The sequence below is a fragment of the Felis catus genome, chromosome D1, assembly GCF_018350175.1.
Source record: "Felis catus isolate Fca126 chromosome D1, F.catus_Fca126_mat1.0, whole genome shotgun sequence".
Taxonomy (NCBI): domain Eukaryota; kingdom Metazoa; phylum Chordata; class Mammalia; order Carnivora; family Felidae; genus Felis; species Felis catus.
In genome coordinates, this window is record NC_058377.1 from 84,837,830 (window position 1) to 84,853,937 (window position 16,108).

At 40.8% G+C, this 16,108-nt stretch overlaps 1 protein-coding gene across 3 annotated transcripts in view; it reads right to left on the bottom strand.

The window, feature by feature from the left end:
- Positions 1-16,108, bottom strand: part of MPPED2 (metallophosphoesterase domain containing 2) — a 175,924-nt gene that overhangs the window by 109,867 nt on the left and 49,949 nt on the right. The gene's annotated exons all lie outside the window — the stretch shown is intronic.

Below are 16,108 nucleotides of genomic sequence, written 5' to 3' on the forward strand. Positions count from 1 at the left end.
TCACCACCACCACCATCATCACAATCACTACCACCACCACCACCAACAACACCATCACCACCATCATCATGATCACCACCGCCACCATCATCATCACCACCACCACCATCATCACCATCACCACCACAATTACCACCATCATCATGATCACCACCACCACCATCACCACCAACACCACCACCATCATCACAATCACTACCACCACCACCACCAGCATCATCACCATCATCAGCACCACCACCACCACCATCATCGCAATCACCACCACCACTACCATTACCACCACCACCACTACAACCACCCCTCCCACCACCACCATCACCACCATCATCACGACCACCACCACCATCATCACCACCACCACCACCACCATCATCATGATCACCACCACCACCACCATCACCAACACCACCACCATCATCATCACAATCACTACCACCACCACCACCACCAGCATCATCACCATCACCACCACCACCACCATCATCACAATCACTACCACCACCACCACCACCACCACCACCATCATCACGATCACCACCACCACCACCATCATCACCATCACCACAATTACCACCATCATGATCACCACCACCACCATCATCACCATCACCACCACAATTACCACCATCATCATGATCACCACCACCACCATCATCACAATCACCACCACCACCACCAGCATCATCGCAATCACCACCACCACCATCATCACCATCACCACCACAATTACCACCATCATGATCACCACCACCACCATCATCACCATCACCACCACAATTACCACCATCATCATGATCACCACCACCACCATCATCACAATCACCACCACCACCACCACCAGCATCATCACCATCGCCACCACCACCATCATCACCATCACCACCAGAATTACCACCATCATCATGATCACTACCACCACCATCATCACCACCACCACCACCATCATCACAATAACTACCACCACCACCACCACCATCACCACCATCATCATGATCACCACCACCACCATCACAATCACTACCACCACCACCACCACCAGCATCATCACCATCATCATGATCACCACCACCACCACCATCACCACCAATACCACCACCATCATCACAATCACTACCACCACCACCACCAGCATCATCACCATCATCAGCACCACCACCACCACCACCACCGTCATCGCAATCACCACCACCACCACCATCATCATGATCACCACCACCACCACCATCACCACCACCACTACCATTACCACCACCACCACTACAACCACCTCCCCCTCACCACCACCACCATCACCACCATCATCACGACCACCACCACCACCACCATCACCACCACCACCACCATCATCATCACTATCACCATCACCACCACCATCACCAAGACTACTGCCCTCTGCTCCTGTTCCAGGAGCAATTCCAGATTCAGGTGATAAATCGACAGGGCTTTGATACACTGTGGGCAATGAATCGTGATTGGCTGTGTAGTATGAAATTATTTAGTCAGTAGGTTAAGCATTAGACAACCTTGTCAACATTGTACAGAGAAATGAAAGCTCACAGGCTGTCTGGCTTACGGTCAGATATCTGTCCTCACAGGGGAGTTTAATCTTCTCAAAAGAGAAAGAAAATTTACCTCCCAACCTTATATTCAAACCAAGGACAAAAATTCAAAGTAGAGGGTAATTAAGATTCATATAAGTGGCAGGGAGAAAGGAGAGAACACTGTTTAATTGTGCAACTTTACCCCATAAGAGGATAAAAAATGTGTTATTTCCTTCCTGCTCCTGAAATTTCAATAGAATATAAGGAACAAGTTGGGAAAAAAGTTTATTTCAGTTTCATAATGCACACAAACTTGTTGTAATAACATCTAAATCTGGTAGATCAATAATGCATGTGATAGTTAGCTGCTTAATTATTCATTTTGGATATACCAAATAGGGCTTTAAAACAAACTCCAGATGTGGATAGAGCTAGGAAATACAGGCAGTGTAATAAAAAATAAAAGTCATTTTTTCCCCAATGTAATTCTTTTATGGAGCATTGTAAAAATCTCCTCTAATTTTCAAAATTAGAAAGAGACACTTTGATTAAGAACTTTATATATAAGGGTGCCTGGGTGGCTCAGTCAGTTAAGCATCCAACTTCAGCTCAGGTCATGATCTCATGACCCGCATCAGGCTCTGTGCTGACAGCTCAGAGCCTGGAGCCTGCTTTGGGTTCTGTGTCTCCCTCTCTCTCTCTCTGCCACTTCCCCACTCACACTCTATGTCTATCTCTCAAAAATAAACATTAACAAAAGGAACTTTATATATATATATATTTTTTGACAATTATGTGTTTTACAGACTATTACAAGTGTTAAAATCAAATGCTCTATATATCCCATTTCAAAATACATACATAAAAAGGGCATATATCACAATATAAAAACATCACAAGATGACAAATAAAAATAAATGCTAGCATAAGAGCAGTAATCAAAGATATGTGATAAAAAAAAAAGATTGTTGACAAATCAAAACAGAAGACTACTTGAAGGTTGCCGTATATGGTTGCAAAAGTTGTTGACTGAACAAAAGCAGCAGCCAAAGAGATGAGTAGGAGCTGTGTGCCATTCAACAAACATGAATTCATCAGGTCCAGGGGACACCTCTTTACACTTGGTACAAAAGCACCTCACATACAAGCAGCAGCCCTAATCAGGAAGAACATATTGGAAAACCTAAAACATTTCTAAACGAGAGTGCAAACTACTCCTGTTTCCTTCCCTAAGTAATAAAATAGATAAACAACAACAAGAATAAACAAAATCAAAGCCAGGTGTAGAGATCTAACTGTGAGTTTCGAAATGAACTCCCGTTTTAGGCTAAACTATAAATGCCTACTAACCAACTGTCTTTGAAGGAATCCTTCAACCCACAGCTCTGGAATGTGCCTTCAAGTTTCCACAAGGACTAACTCAGTCAGGCCAGAAACACCCAGAGACTCTGAGTATAGAAGTTTCCAGTACCAGATTATCAAGACGCTTGATCTCATACTTAACACATTCTGCCCAGCAGCAGTCTAGCAGCCTTCCATCAACCAACCTAGTTTTTTTTAGTTCATTGTACCTTGCAACTTCTCTGAAACTTGACATTAGATTCAAAGTAAGAAGTATAAAAATGTTAACTGAAAAATGATTAATAAACTGGGGCCACCCATGGGTGTGAGAAGTGCTGTCTATACATTAATGAATGGGCCTTCTGGTACTTCACCTTGAACTCCACTCCACTTTCTGCTCCCGAGGCTAATGGCCTGCCCTGCATGCAGGACTGGCCGTACTGAATTACGTGGGCCAGGCTGCCATTATGTCCTCTTCTCTTTCATCTTCCTTGCACAACTCCAAGCGAACATGTGTAGGGTGAGCTAATGATTTGCTGCGTATCTCTGATGAGTACTATATTATTTGCATCATAATATTTTCATTTCTTCCCCCTGCACATAATGCCACGTTGACAGCAAGGTCAGTTAAGTTACTATAAGGGATTTTTAATGAAAACAATTATAAATTTAAAATAACTGTGTTTAAAGCACTTAACAGTCACTAGGGTCAAGTGATTACAGCAGTTACAAGACCCATGGGACATGTTCACACCAAAACAAAGTGAATAAATTACCTCAGCTGGCGCATGTAATCACTAAGTGACCACAGGGGTCAGGCAGAGTGGAACCCTGAACACTTTCACGCAAAACCAATAATGAAAATTTATCAGTCAAAAGGAAGGGGGGGGCATTGGGGGAACATCAAGAATTAGTGCATGCAGTGATAGACTGGAAGCAGACCTGACTCTCCATGCCACTTGAAGGGCCAGGAAAATGACATTTGAAAACCCAGGGGACAGCTGGAAAAAAAGATTCCAGGAAACAATACACAGGCAGGCTGGGAGGGGATAGGAGAGCTAAAGTGGAAGTGATCTATGCAGTATCAGCAGGTTCAAAGCCATACCAAGTTCAACGCCATACCAAGGGTCACTTTAGTATAAGGATGAATGTCCTGATCCAGAAACCTGTGGTTGGATCTGGAAATGTATTCGGAGACTGCAATGTAAGACGATGAGGGATGTGATGTTAATAAAATGATCATCTCTAACATTTACATGGCACCTCATATCTTCTGAGGATGTACCTATTTCCCCTTGTTGTAGAGAAGAGGTGGCTACAGGTCAGGGAAGCAACATGTTTTGTTCATGAAAGTACAACTAGTAAGTGAAGAAAACCAAACTTTTATCAAGGAGTCCCTATGAGCTCAAGATTCCACTGGAGTGTGCTCTCAGAAGACTCATAATCAAAAGAGGAGACAGGAAGCCCTAAAGTGATGTGTGCTCATGGTCTGAACACAGTATACAAGGGGGGGGGGGGAAGGGGTAACTACCAAGTGGGAAGGCAGGGCAGTTTCCCAACAGAGGTAACCTTTGAGTTGGGCCTTAAAGAATGAGCAAGAACTCACAAAAGAAAGGAAGAAGACTGGGATCAACAGGAACAAATATTCAGTTATTTAGCAAAGATTTATTGAGTGCTTACTACGCATCCAGCACTGTCTGGGACCCCATCACTGACAGGGAGCAAAAGAGACAGGCCCGCTGTTCTCACAGAGCTTGCTTTCATTCATTTATCTGTTCTCTCAGTGCACATGTTCTGAGAAGCTCCCATGTATCAGGAACTATTGTAGGTATAGAGAATACAGTGGTAAACAAGACAAGTCCAGACCCTCATGGAGCTTGCCTTCAGTGAAAGAAGAATAATAATATGACACAGAAGTAGGAAAAATAAGATCTTACCTAGGAGGTGGCATTTGAACAGAGACCACCCCCCAGACCAAAGAAACTAAGTACAAAGGTTCAAGGTGGGAACACCATGGACCAGAACATGGCTGTGGTCAGAGAAGGGGAAGCAAGGGAGAAAATGATAAGACAGAAGCCCAAAGAGCTAAGGAGAGAGCAGAGAGAAGTATGGAGGGGAGTGAGGCTGGAGAGATAGATTACACCGGTTCATGAAGAGCCTTAAATATCACAATGGACTGCATCCCATCAGTTAATGGTTAGTAAAATACATTCCACAAAATATCAGTCTGGTGGGAAACCTCATGGAAAAAGGCTCTGGGCCTCCATCTCTGCATCCGTAAAAATGGTCATAACAGCATCAACCAACTTGAGTATTGTGGGTATTAAATGAGTTAATTCCTGTGAAGAGTCAGGCAATGGTGAGCGCTCAGTGATACAACGGTGAGTGTTATTATTCATATACGATCCCAAGAAAGAAGAATGGCAGGCTGGACCTTGGCAGTTTCTTTAGGCAGAGTGGAGGTCCGAAAGACACTTTCGGTGCCCGGGTTAACACTAATGTCAAAGGGAAGGGGAATTCAGGAGAATGAGCAAGATTTGGAGAAGATATTAATTCACCGGAGATATACTCGTTTTGAGATATTTTGTGTACCTTCTGCAATCTATGGCAAAATACCTAGTCACTAGTTACATGCAATTATCTGCAGACAGAGAGAGAAAGAGAGAGAGAGAGAGAGAGAGAGAGAGATAAAATCAGTACTCCGCTCCACAAATAAAAATCTCAAAGAAGAAGAAGAAGCTCCCAGATTTTGGTACATAGAATTAACGCAGGAAGACAAGCTGCCTCCCACCAGATAGAAAACAATAACCCTAAATCCTCGGCCCTCCACTAAGAAATCTATGAAAACTGGGTGAGATATTGAAGCGTTCTGAGTTCCAGTTGCCTAAAGAAAAGAGGGAAATCACACTGACAATCAGAGGCTGGATGTCAAGTGCAAGGATCCGCTCTTTCATTCCCTTCTGCATTTTCAGTGCCTATCACAAAGCAGGACCTGGCCCTTAGAAGGCAGTTAGAATATATGCAAATAATCTTTTGAGGATGAAGTCCCTTCATGTTCTGGGAGACAAGGATCCTCCTCTAGGATTTAGCAATACCAGCTAATCCTTGAACAACGCAGGGGTTGGAGGGCCAACACTCCATGCAGTGGAAAATCTGCACATAACTTTGACTCTCTGAAAATTTTAATGACTAACTTGACTATTCTTGACTGGGAGCCTTACCGATAATTTGAACAGTTGATTAACACATGTTTAGTATGTATTATATGTATTATAGACTGTATTCTTACAATGATGTAAGCTAGAAAAATGTTATTAAGAAAAGCATAAGGAAGAGAAAATAATTTATAGTTCTGTAAAAAATCTGCATATAAGTGGACCCGTGCAATTCAAAACCACGCCATTCTAGGGTCAAATATACATAATTTGGGGCTTCAGTTTTCCCTCTTCAATAAGATGGTTTGGAAAAATTGGGAGACATTTTTGTTCCCAACAAACTCCTTTCCAAATTTTTATTTTAAATAGTGACACAGTTATCATATGGTAAAATTCAAAAGGATTCCCCCTTTTCAGAGAGTGTTTATCCAGCCTTTTCTATTTAGCTGATGAAGTAATGGTGATATGTGTCCTGCCCATGTCTGTTTCTTTTTAAGAGAGGGATTACTTCAGAAAAGGAGAAACCAGGAAGCTTTAGAACTGAAAGCTGGAAGAAGAGTGGAGTCAATGTCCAGTTCTTACATTGACTCACAATGACCCTAGTCTGTCCTTCCACATTTCTGGATCTCCATTCATCCATCAGCAAGACATCAGCAATACTGTCTGCCCATATCAACTTCCCTGAACCATTATAAGCATTAATGATCTAATATACTCAAAGGTACTTTGAGTCCTTTGGAGGAAGGATGTCATATAAATTAGAAGCATTATAATTAATGTAATTTAAGAAAATGGCTGGCCATAACAAAGAGAATTAGGTTCACACAGATCACAAATGACCTAGTCATCATGTCCTCAGGTCACTAACGATCCTTCCTAATGGAACAAAATCCAATCTTACTTATTTGAGCATATTCAGTTGTTCTGTGTTTGGGTTCATTTTTCCCCCAAGAACCTTCTAAATTCTATATCAAAATTGAACTGTGCTTTAAAAGTAATTTTGTCCTTACTGAAAAAAATGTTTTATATATAAGCTAGACATAAAGCAATTCACTTTAGGGAAAAAGATTCTTCAATGTAAAAAAGGACAAGTAGATAATAAACATGAATCAACTGTTGTTTGGGTGAAGCAAATACAGTAGTACAGACGAGAAAACAGGCACTTTTCGAAACCCTACAATCTTCTATTAAGGAGAAAAAAAAGCAAAACCCTAAATAAATTCCTTAAAATAGAGGCTATTAAATAAATTGTGACTTTAGAATGATAACTGGGAAAACCAAATTATGAATCAAAAGCTAAAAAGTACAGGATGTCAGGTATTGGTTTTTGTGAGCAAGTTAAAGATTAAGAAACTCCTTTGATATTAAACTCTAAACAATAAGAATCAGGGAATTCTAGGCTCTAAGGAACTTTCTAGCACATTCTCCTCTGTAAATCATGGGAGAAGCATCTTGTTTGTTCTTAAAGCCTCCTAGAAAACTTTTTTTTTAATGTTTATTTAGTTTTGAGACAGAGAGAGACAGAGCATGAATGCGGGAGGGTCAGAGAGAGAGGGAGACAAAGAATCCAAAGCAGGCTCCAGGCTCTGAGCTGTCAGCACAGAGTCAGACCCAGGACTCGAACTCACGGACCGTGAGATCACGACCTGAGCCGAAGTCAGACGCTTAACCAACTGAGCCACCCAGGCACCCCGAAAACTTCTTTATTAGATATGACTCTTAAGTGGTAATAAAACTGTATCTCTATAAACATTCCAATGAGGCTCCCCTGCTCAAATCATTTCTGAAACTTTTTCATTGGGAACTGCTAGGGACTTCTTTAGAGGGAATTATATCACACCATTGTTATGTTTTGTTTTGTTTTGTTTTTTAATTAAGGTATACTTGACATATAGCATTGTATTAGCTTCAGGTATACAACATAATGATTTGGTATTTGTATAAAATGCAAAATGATCACCTCGATGAGTCTAGCTAACATCTGTCCCCACACATAGTTGCAAATTCTTTTTCTTGTGATGAGAACTTCTAGGTAACTTTCAAATATGTAATACTTGTATATAACTATCCTATAGCATACAGTATTGCACAATACTGTATTCCACTGTACTATGTAGCTATACTAGAGCATACAGTATTGTTAAGTACAGTCACCATGCTTCACATTATATCCCCATGACTTTATTCTGTTGCCATTATGTCACACCATTATTTTTTATTGCAAATGCGTATCTCAACTTACCCATTTCACAAGCTCCAGTTCCTAATAATTTTGTATTGTGTAAAAAAAAATCAGAAACCTTACATGTGACCACCGTGCCTAGAAATCATTATGTGTAAGAGTTTAAACAGTAAATTGAAATCTGCCATCAATAATCTGGCTGAAGCCTGGTGTGCTGGAGTTTGTGAAAGAGGAGCCAGTGCACAGGAATGGTTCCCAGAAGGAGGGGCAGCGACATTGGGGAGGAGACGGGGTGTGCCAGATTAAAGATCAGGACAGGAGATGAGATGACAGGAGACTGAGACGGAAGGGCAGGAAAAGGGCAGGCCTGGCCCCTCAGGGGTGTAGTTCAGAGGTAATCAGAATCTAAGGAGATGTCTGTGTGTGCTGGACCTGCGGTGCGTGTAAAGGAGACAGGGCCAGGTTTCTGGTGGCCACACGAGGCCAGGGTGCTCACCCTTTCCTCTGCTTCACAGGCAGAATGGGCCACAGGCCAGCAGATCACTATGGCATAAGAGACCATAAGGCCACTTTCCCTGAAGTTCTGCTCTCCCAGGGAGTAAGAGAAACCCACCAACAGGACAGGAAGAAATCACGGCATGCTGAGTAACATAACAGAGCAGGTAACACTTGCTGACCATTCACTAACTGTACGCATTGAGTATCCATTATATAATTTAACCTCGCAGCAATGCTTGTAGATTAGACACACTAAATATAGATGCAAATACACAGATACAAACTTTTTTACAGACGAATAAATTGAAAATCACAGAATTAACAATGCTGAGAACAGGATTTAAACACAGACAGACAAAATCCAGTACTCATACTCTTAACTTTACACCATACCACCTTTTTATACTTCAGCACGCACACATGCATTCATATACCACATAATAGGATACATGCCAGCTGTTAATAGGAGTCATCCGTGAACTATAAGATATACTGGTGATCTTATTTTCTTCACTGTACCATTATTTACATTTGTTCACAATGAGTGTGTAAGCTGTCACGATCAGAAGAAAAGAGTTTGTGGTCGTTTCTAAGAAGCCCTCAGAGGATGAAGATTTTCTGCCACTGAAGACATTCAAAACTATGTGACACAAACTTTCAAATACAGTGGAGTATTAGGGAGAAAGCATAGTCTTACTAGAGGGAAATTTGACAATCTATGATAAAACCACTTTTTAAGGTATGCATCATTTGTAGCAACAATTCTACTGCTAGAATTATACAAATATAACTTAAGTTATACAAATATAACTTAAGGACGTTTGCAAAGAGAGAGCAGGTAGGATGTTTATCACATCAGTCCAGATAATAAAAGAATGAAGACCAGGGCACCTGGGTGGCTCAGTCCATTGAGCATCTAACTCCTGATTTTGGCTCAGGACATGATCCCAGGGTCGTGGGACAGAGACTTGTGTTGGGCTCCTTGCTGAGTGTGGAGCCTGCTTAAGATTCACCGCGCCCCCCCCCCCCGCCCCTCTCCCTAACTCACGCTCATACACTCTCTCTCTCTCTAAACTAAAAAGACAAAAAAAAAAAAAAAAAAAAGGAAAATGAAGACATCTTGGGTGTCCAGTAACAGAGATCTGGCTAAATAAACCAGAGAGCACGCACACACACAGCAGAATGCTATGCTAATGAAGAGCACGATGTGTTAATTTTCTTTAAGTTACAGGATAATATGCACAGTTCTATTAATTTTTAAAAATAGTCATTAAACAAAAAGCCCTTAAAGGGTGAATATTTGCTGCTATTGAGAATATTCAAAACAGAAATAGAAGGTGGAAAAATTTCTCTCAAATTCCATAACCAAATAGTAATTACTCTGAAGACTGGATTACAGAGGGATGTATATTTTCTACTTTGCATACATCAAACACTTGAATTTTCATACTATATGTGCGTTGTATTTATATAGAAAATATTCTTTTTTGGGAAAAAGCGTTTTAGTCATATTTATTGATGTGGAGAGTTATTTGTGATACTTTAAGATGAAAAGACACTATAAAACAGTACTAATATAAATTGCTATTTTGGTAAAAGGTGTGTGTGTGTAAATACCAACAGAAAACATTCTATAAAGATTCACACTAAAATGTTAACGGTGGTTATCTCTGGCCATGGGTAATTTTGTTTTCTTCTTTCACTTATCTCTATTTTCTAAGTTATCAGGCATGAACATGTATACAATGTATTATAAGAATAAAATAAATAACCCACCCAGACTGTGAAAATTTCTCCTAAAGACCAGCTCCAAAACTCTGGGCCAATAGCAAGATCACTGGAAAAGGGACTTAGTCTCCCAATGGGATTCTTCTGAAAGAAGCAAAATCAATTTACACATCTATTATCTCTGATGTTTGTTACAGCCACACTCTGTTACAACCATGTCTAATACAATGCTCCTGCAAATATGAATAACCTTCTTAAGATTTTCCTTGGGAACATTTTCATTCTTCTTCTCAGGCCTAGAGAAACTGAAGCTAAAAGCTATTACATAACCACCAAGACCAAGGAAAAGTCATAATCAAAAGTTCATGGCATCGGCATTGGCGCTGTGCTAAAAGGGATTCTGACAGACTAGACCATTCTATGTAAACTTCTGGCTGAAAGAATAGGCCACCCAAGAACTCTGTCTAATTTTAATAGGAAACGAAACAACAGCAAAACCTTTCTAAATATTTCTGCACAGTATAGAAGGATCATTAACAATCGCCAACCAGTTGTTATAAATACTTTGAGGAGGAAGAGAAAGAAAAGGAAGGGAGGGGAAAGACACTGCACATACAGAACTACAGAATTTTAAAGTTTAAGCCACAAGTCCAGGCAGAAAAAAAGTCTTGCATCTTTCTGTTCATGCACTCACTCCACGATTCAACAACCACTTCTGGGCACTGTGTCTTAGGCCGTATACTCAGAACTGGGTATACAAAGAGCTCCCATTAGGCACATGCTGTTGTCTAGTAAGAAAGAGACGAGTAAACAATTACAGAACAACCATGAATGTGCAACACGCATACGCCATAATCAAGAAGTACCCAAAATATCCTGAAGAGGTGAGGACAACAGGGATGAAATCGAGTGGACGGTGAAGAACACTTAAGAATATCAAAGAGGCACAGGTTGGAAGAACACAGGGGCAAAGCGAAGGAAGACCACACATGGCCCAATGCCTCACAAAATGTACCTTTAGGCACATCAGTGGTTCAGAATTTACTACCAATAAAAATAATAGCATTGTAACTAGCAAGTATTTTATAGTTGGCAAGTTTATTTTTAGGCCACGTCTGTGATCAGCAGGCATTTGTGCCAAGAAGGAAAAGAAAATGCTATAATGGTTGAGTGGCTAGGTTCCTAGTTCAGCTCACCAAAGGCTATTCATTGGTGACATTACCTGTAGCATATCTGACCTCACATAGTAATGGGACAATAGGATTTAACTATTACTTTAAAAAGAATTTCTTTGGGAAAGATGTATCCGTCTCTCTTTCCCACAACTCTGCAGTCCCTGGCAATAGGAAGCCACATGTCTCCCTGACCCTGGGCTGGTTCCCTTGAAGATAGCCCCACAGGTGGCAGCTGGGTAGGGAGAAGGGTGGGTGTTTTGGGAGATGGAGAACTGGGGTGTCTGAACCAGCAGACTTGGGACAAGTGAAAAACAGGATTCTGGTGCCTCCCTCAGGGTGGCAGAGATGGAAATTTAAAGTTTCATTCTCCAACCCATGGCAGAGATTTCAGAGGAAAGAGGCTAACAGGGCAACAGCAGCAGCTGTCAGAATATACTGGTGTTTTTGAATTCAAGTGCTACTAAGTGGGAAAGATCTGCCCACAGAAGTAAAGATTTTCAGGCTCCAGTCAGTGGCTATTCATTTCAAGGACTGAATGAGTGTGATGAAATGCTAATGTCACAACATAATTTAGACATCCCTTGGAGTTTATGTGTCTGGCTGCATCTTCAGTATTCTTTGTATTTACTTTCTTGTAAGTTACTGCCATCGAAATTGTCTACACCAAATGGTAAGAATGCTTCTCCACCTCACAACACCCTCCCACCAGCCAGCTCACATACAGAGGCGGTTTTAACATGACATACACCCACCTTAGACCCTCAGCCTCCACATGTGTGAGTGTATGTGTTAAGGGAGGCAGTTAATCAAAGAACCACCATTTCACCCAAGATGTGGTCCCTCCAGCAGGGATCCTAAGCCCCAGATTGGGAATAGAGAAAGACAGGAGGACACGCTTAGAAAATGGAATCTGATGGCCTCAAGTTCAAATCCTAAGGTTATCTCCTAGTTGCTGTGATCATAATCATAGATGAGTGAACTTCAAGTCTCAGTTTCCTCATAAGTACAAAAGAAGCTAATACTAGCTTGCTCATAAGTAATAGAAGCTACTTCATCACTTATTGTGAAGACTGCATAAAAGATATATGTAATTTGGGGATGAAGAACAGGTATATACACAAATAATACATGTTAGTTCAACCCCCCTCCCCATTCAAGTTCTAGTCCCCATGTGGCCATTTATTATCTCAGTGACCCTGGGTAATTCATGTGCTCTCCAACCTCAGTTTCCCCTTCTCTCAAATTAGAAGCCAGGAGCTCTGAGGGCTCTAAAAGTCCTAGAGTTCAGTCCAGTAAGAGAGGCTTGTTTTTGGTTTCTACTCTTAACACTCTTTGGTGCTCCCTCTTACAATCTTGATCATTCTTTAAATCCATGGTGCCAGTCCCTTCTGATTTTTGGATATTTTGCCTCTGGCTCTGTTGTCTTCCTCTACCTTATTTGTTGAAAGTTGTCTACAGTCCAGGACTGTGTTAAGACTAGTCCACACTTGGGGCGCCTGGGTGGCTCAGTGGGTTGAGCGTCCCACTTGGGCTCGGGTCATGGTCTCACAGTTTGTGAGTTCGAGACCCCTGTTGGACTCTGTGCTGACAGCTCAGAGCCTCGAGCCTGCTTCAGATTCTGTCTCCTTCACTCTCTGCCCCTCCCTCACTTGCATTCTGTTTCTCTTTTTCTCTTTCTCTCTCTCTCTCTCAAAAATAAACATTAAAAAAAAATTTTAAAAAAATGGTCCAAGCTTTATCACAGAGTGCATATGCACAACCACCATGGGGTATATTATTATTATACCCATTTTATAGAAGAGAAAAATCAAGGCTCAAGAGTTAAACAACTTATCAAAGGTAGGGAATTCAAAACTGGTTCTTCCCAGCTGCTTGTTATATTTACATGGTATATTACATTTCCAAGCTTGACTGTACCTAGTTTGAGCTCTATCTTCTTATGACCATGTGCTGTGCTAGCTTACCTCATAAATCACTTTGTATTAATAACTGGGTGTTACACCTGCCAGGTGGCCTATGTCCAAATTAACCAGGACCCATCATCTCTGAACCAATAGGAAATTCTCAGGTCCTGCAGCTGGTAGGTCAGGGTGAGATTCAAGACTAGTAGGACTTAAATACATCTTTCAAATAACAGCATACGGTCAAACCGCTACTCAACTTCCAAATGAAACTGCTAGAAACTACTGTGTTTTTCAGTTCAAGCTTAAAGTGCAAGCTTACCAGTTGCTTCAAAAGCCTACTCTTAATAGCACAGAGTGGTAACAGAAAAGGGCTCACACTTTGGGATCAGACAACCCCACGTTGACTTGCCAAGTGAACCGGAATGGATTTCTTAACCTCTCTGGGCTTATCTATTAAATGATGTTGGGTAAGATAACCCACCTTAGCCTCAGGTTCCCCATCTGCAAAATGGGATAACATTTACAACCTTATAGGGATGGCATGAGGACAGAAGGAATGCTTGGCCTTGTAGTAGAAAGAGATTAGCCTGTTGGAGAATAAGGGAAGCTGGTGGGATGATCAGATCGTTTCCAATCATTGAGGTAGTCTCGAGCAGAAAGTTTGGAAATGAATTAGAGGTTCACTGAACTTGAAGGGCCTGCCAAGATCTGTAAGGACTCATGCCAGTGAGAGTTGGATGCCTTATTATGACAAAAGCCCTAGGCTGATGTAACCCTTGCCTCCACTCTGCTAGGTCATCTGGCAGCAGTTGCTAGCAGCACTTTTTTCAGGTGAAAGGCTTCCACTGAGCCAAGTGGTAGAGTGTAATCTCACATCATCTCTCATTCTTCAGCACCATAAGGCAGCAAGGGTAACTGAGCTATTCTGGGCCTTCCCTGTGAGATCCCAACTTTATCCATAGCCCATGGGCTCCCTTTGGCCTCATGTTCTGAAGCCTTTTCTGAGACATCTTCCTTCTGCCTCACAAGATCAGAGGCGACATGGGAAGACAAGGAACTGATCGTGCAAATGGACCTCAGCATTTTATTTCCTTATCATTTTATTTCCTTAGTTACGGCACATTTTCATTTACAGAGTACTTTCCCTTATAAAATCTCCCAGTGTTTACTTCTAATCTACTAAATAACTCCTCTGACCTCTTCTTGTTTTTACCCTTTAAATATCTGTTGATGGTCCATTCACCACATTCCCCATTCAGTTATTAATGGCCCACAAAAACTTACTAGCAGCAATCATTTACTGATTAATCTGCACAACAATCCAGAAAGACAGGTAGTATTAATCCTTAGTTCTGCAGAGGGAAACCAAGGGGAAAAGAGAGGTTAACTCAGTTGCCCAAGGTCAGTGGCTAAACAAGATTATAACCAGGATCTATCCCGTCTTGTATCTCTGTAAACACTTCCCACAGAGCTATTCCTTTTCTTTCCAATCAACATGGTCAAGGCAGCTAAATCATTCCTGTGTTTCAGTTTCACAGAACAGTTTTGAACTGTCAAGATTCAACCTCAAGTAATTTTGCCTGCTAACAGTTCATAAATAAAAGTTGTTAAAATTAAGAGATAACAGTACTTGAAAGCCAATTTTACAAAAGCAAAAGATGAGTGAAAAGATCTGGATTATAGACCCAGCTCTGCCACAAGGAGACTCTGAGAGTCCCATAACTTCTCTGTATCTCTGAGTTATCTATAAAAATGAGAGTATGCTGAATGTTATTTAAGGTACCCTGCTGTTTGAGATGACGCAAAAACTACTAAAAGAGCACGAAATATAAAGCTCCAATATCCAGCGCTGCCGAGATCATGGTGAAATCAGTATATCCATTCATTGCTAATGAAGTACAGAGCTACAATCCCCTTGGAAAGCAAGACGTCAACATACAGCAAAAACCATGAAGAATTTCATGTCCTTTTACTTGGTAATTTAACTCCTACAGTGTTTTACCCTAAGAAATAAATCAATAGAAGCCAAAAGACATATACAAATGAAAATGCAAATTTCAGTGCCAGCAATCAGAGGAAAAATTACCAATTTCAATATTCATTTTTAGAGGGATGTCTCATTAAATAAAAGCACAGAACCATATTAATGTCATGTTGCTATTTAAAAGGATGAACATGAAAATTATGCAAAGTCATTGAAAATCATGTCAATACTATTAAATGAAAATAGCCAGAAGTAAAAGAGCAGGTATGTACTCTGATGTCAACTACATAAAATGTGGATAGATGTGCAAGGTCACGGGAAAACTCAAAATAGTTATGTCAGTAGTTAGGCTTATTTTTTTGAAATATTTTAAGTGTTTTTAATGAATGTTGTTTTTCCATTAACAAATACATTTTATCATTTCATCAATTATTTAAAATTTTCTCAACCCCTGCCTTAATTTAGCTTGATGGAAAATGAATTTTAAACTTCCTGCCTAAATCTCCTGAGTAATTTTTATTGGCTGACGTATTATTCATGACATTATTCTTCCAGAGTGATTTCTGCTCTTTACTATATAATTCTTTAGTGTCTTCA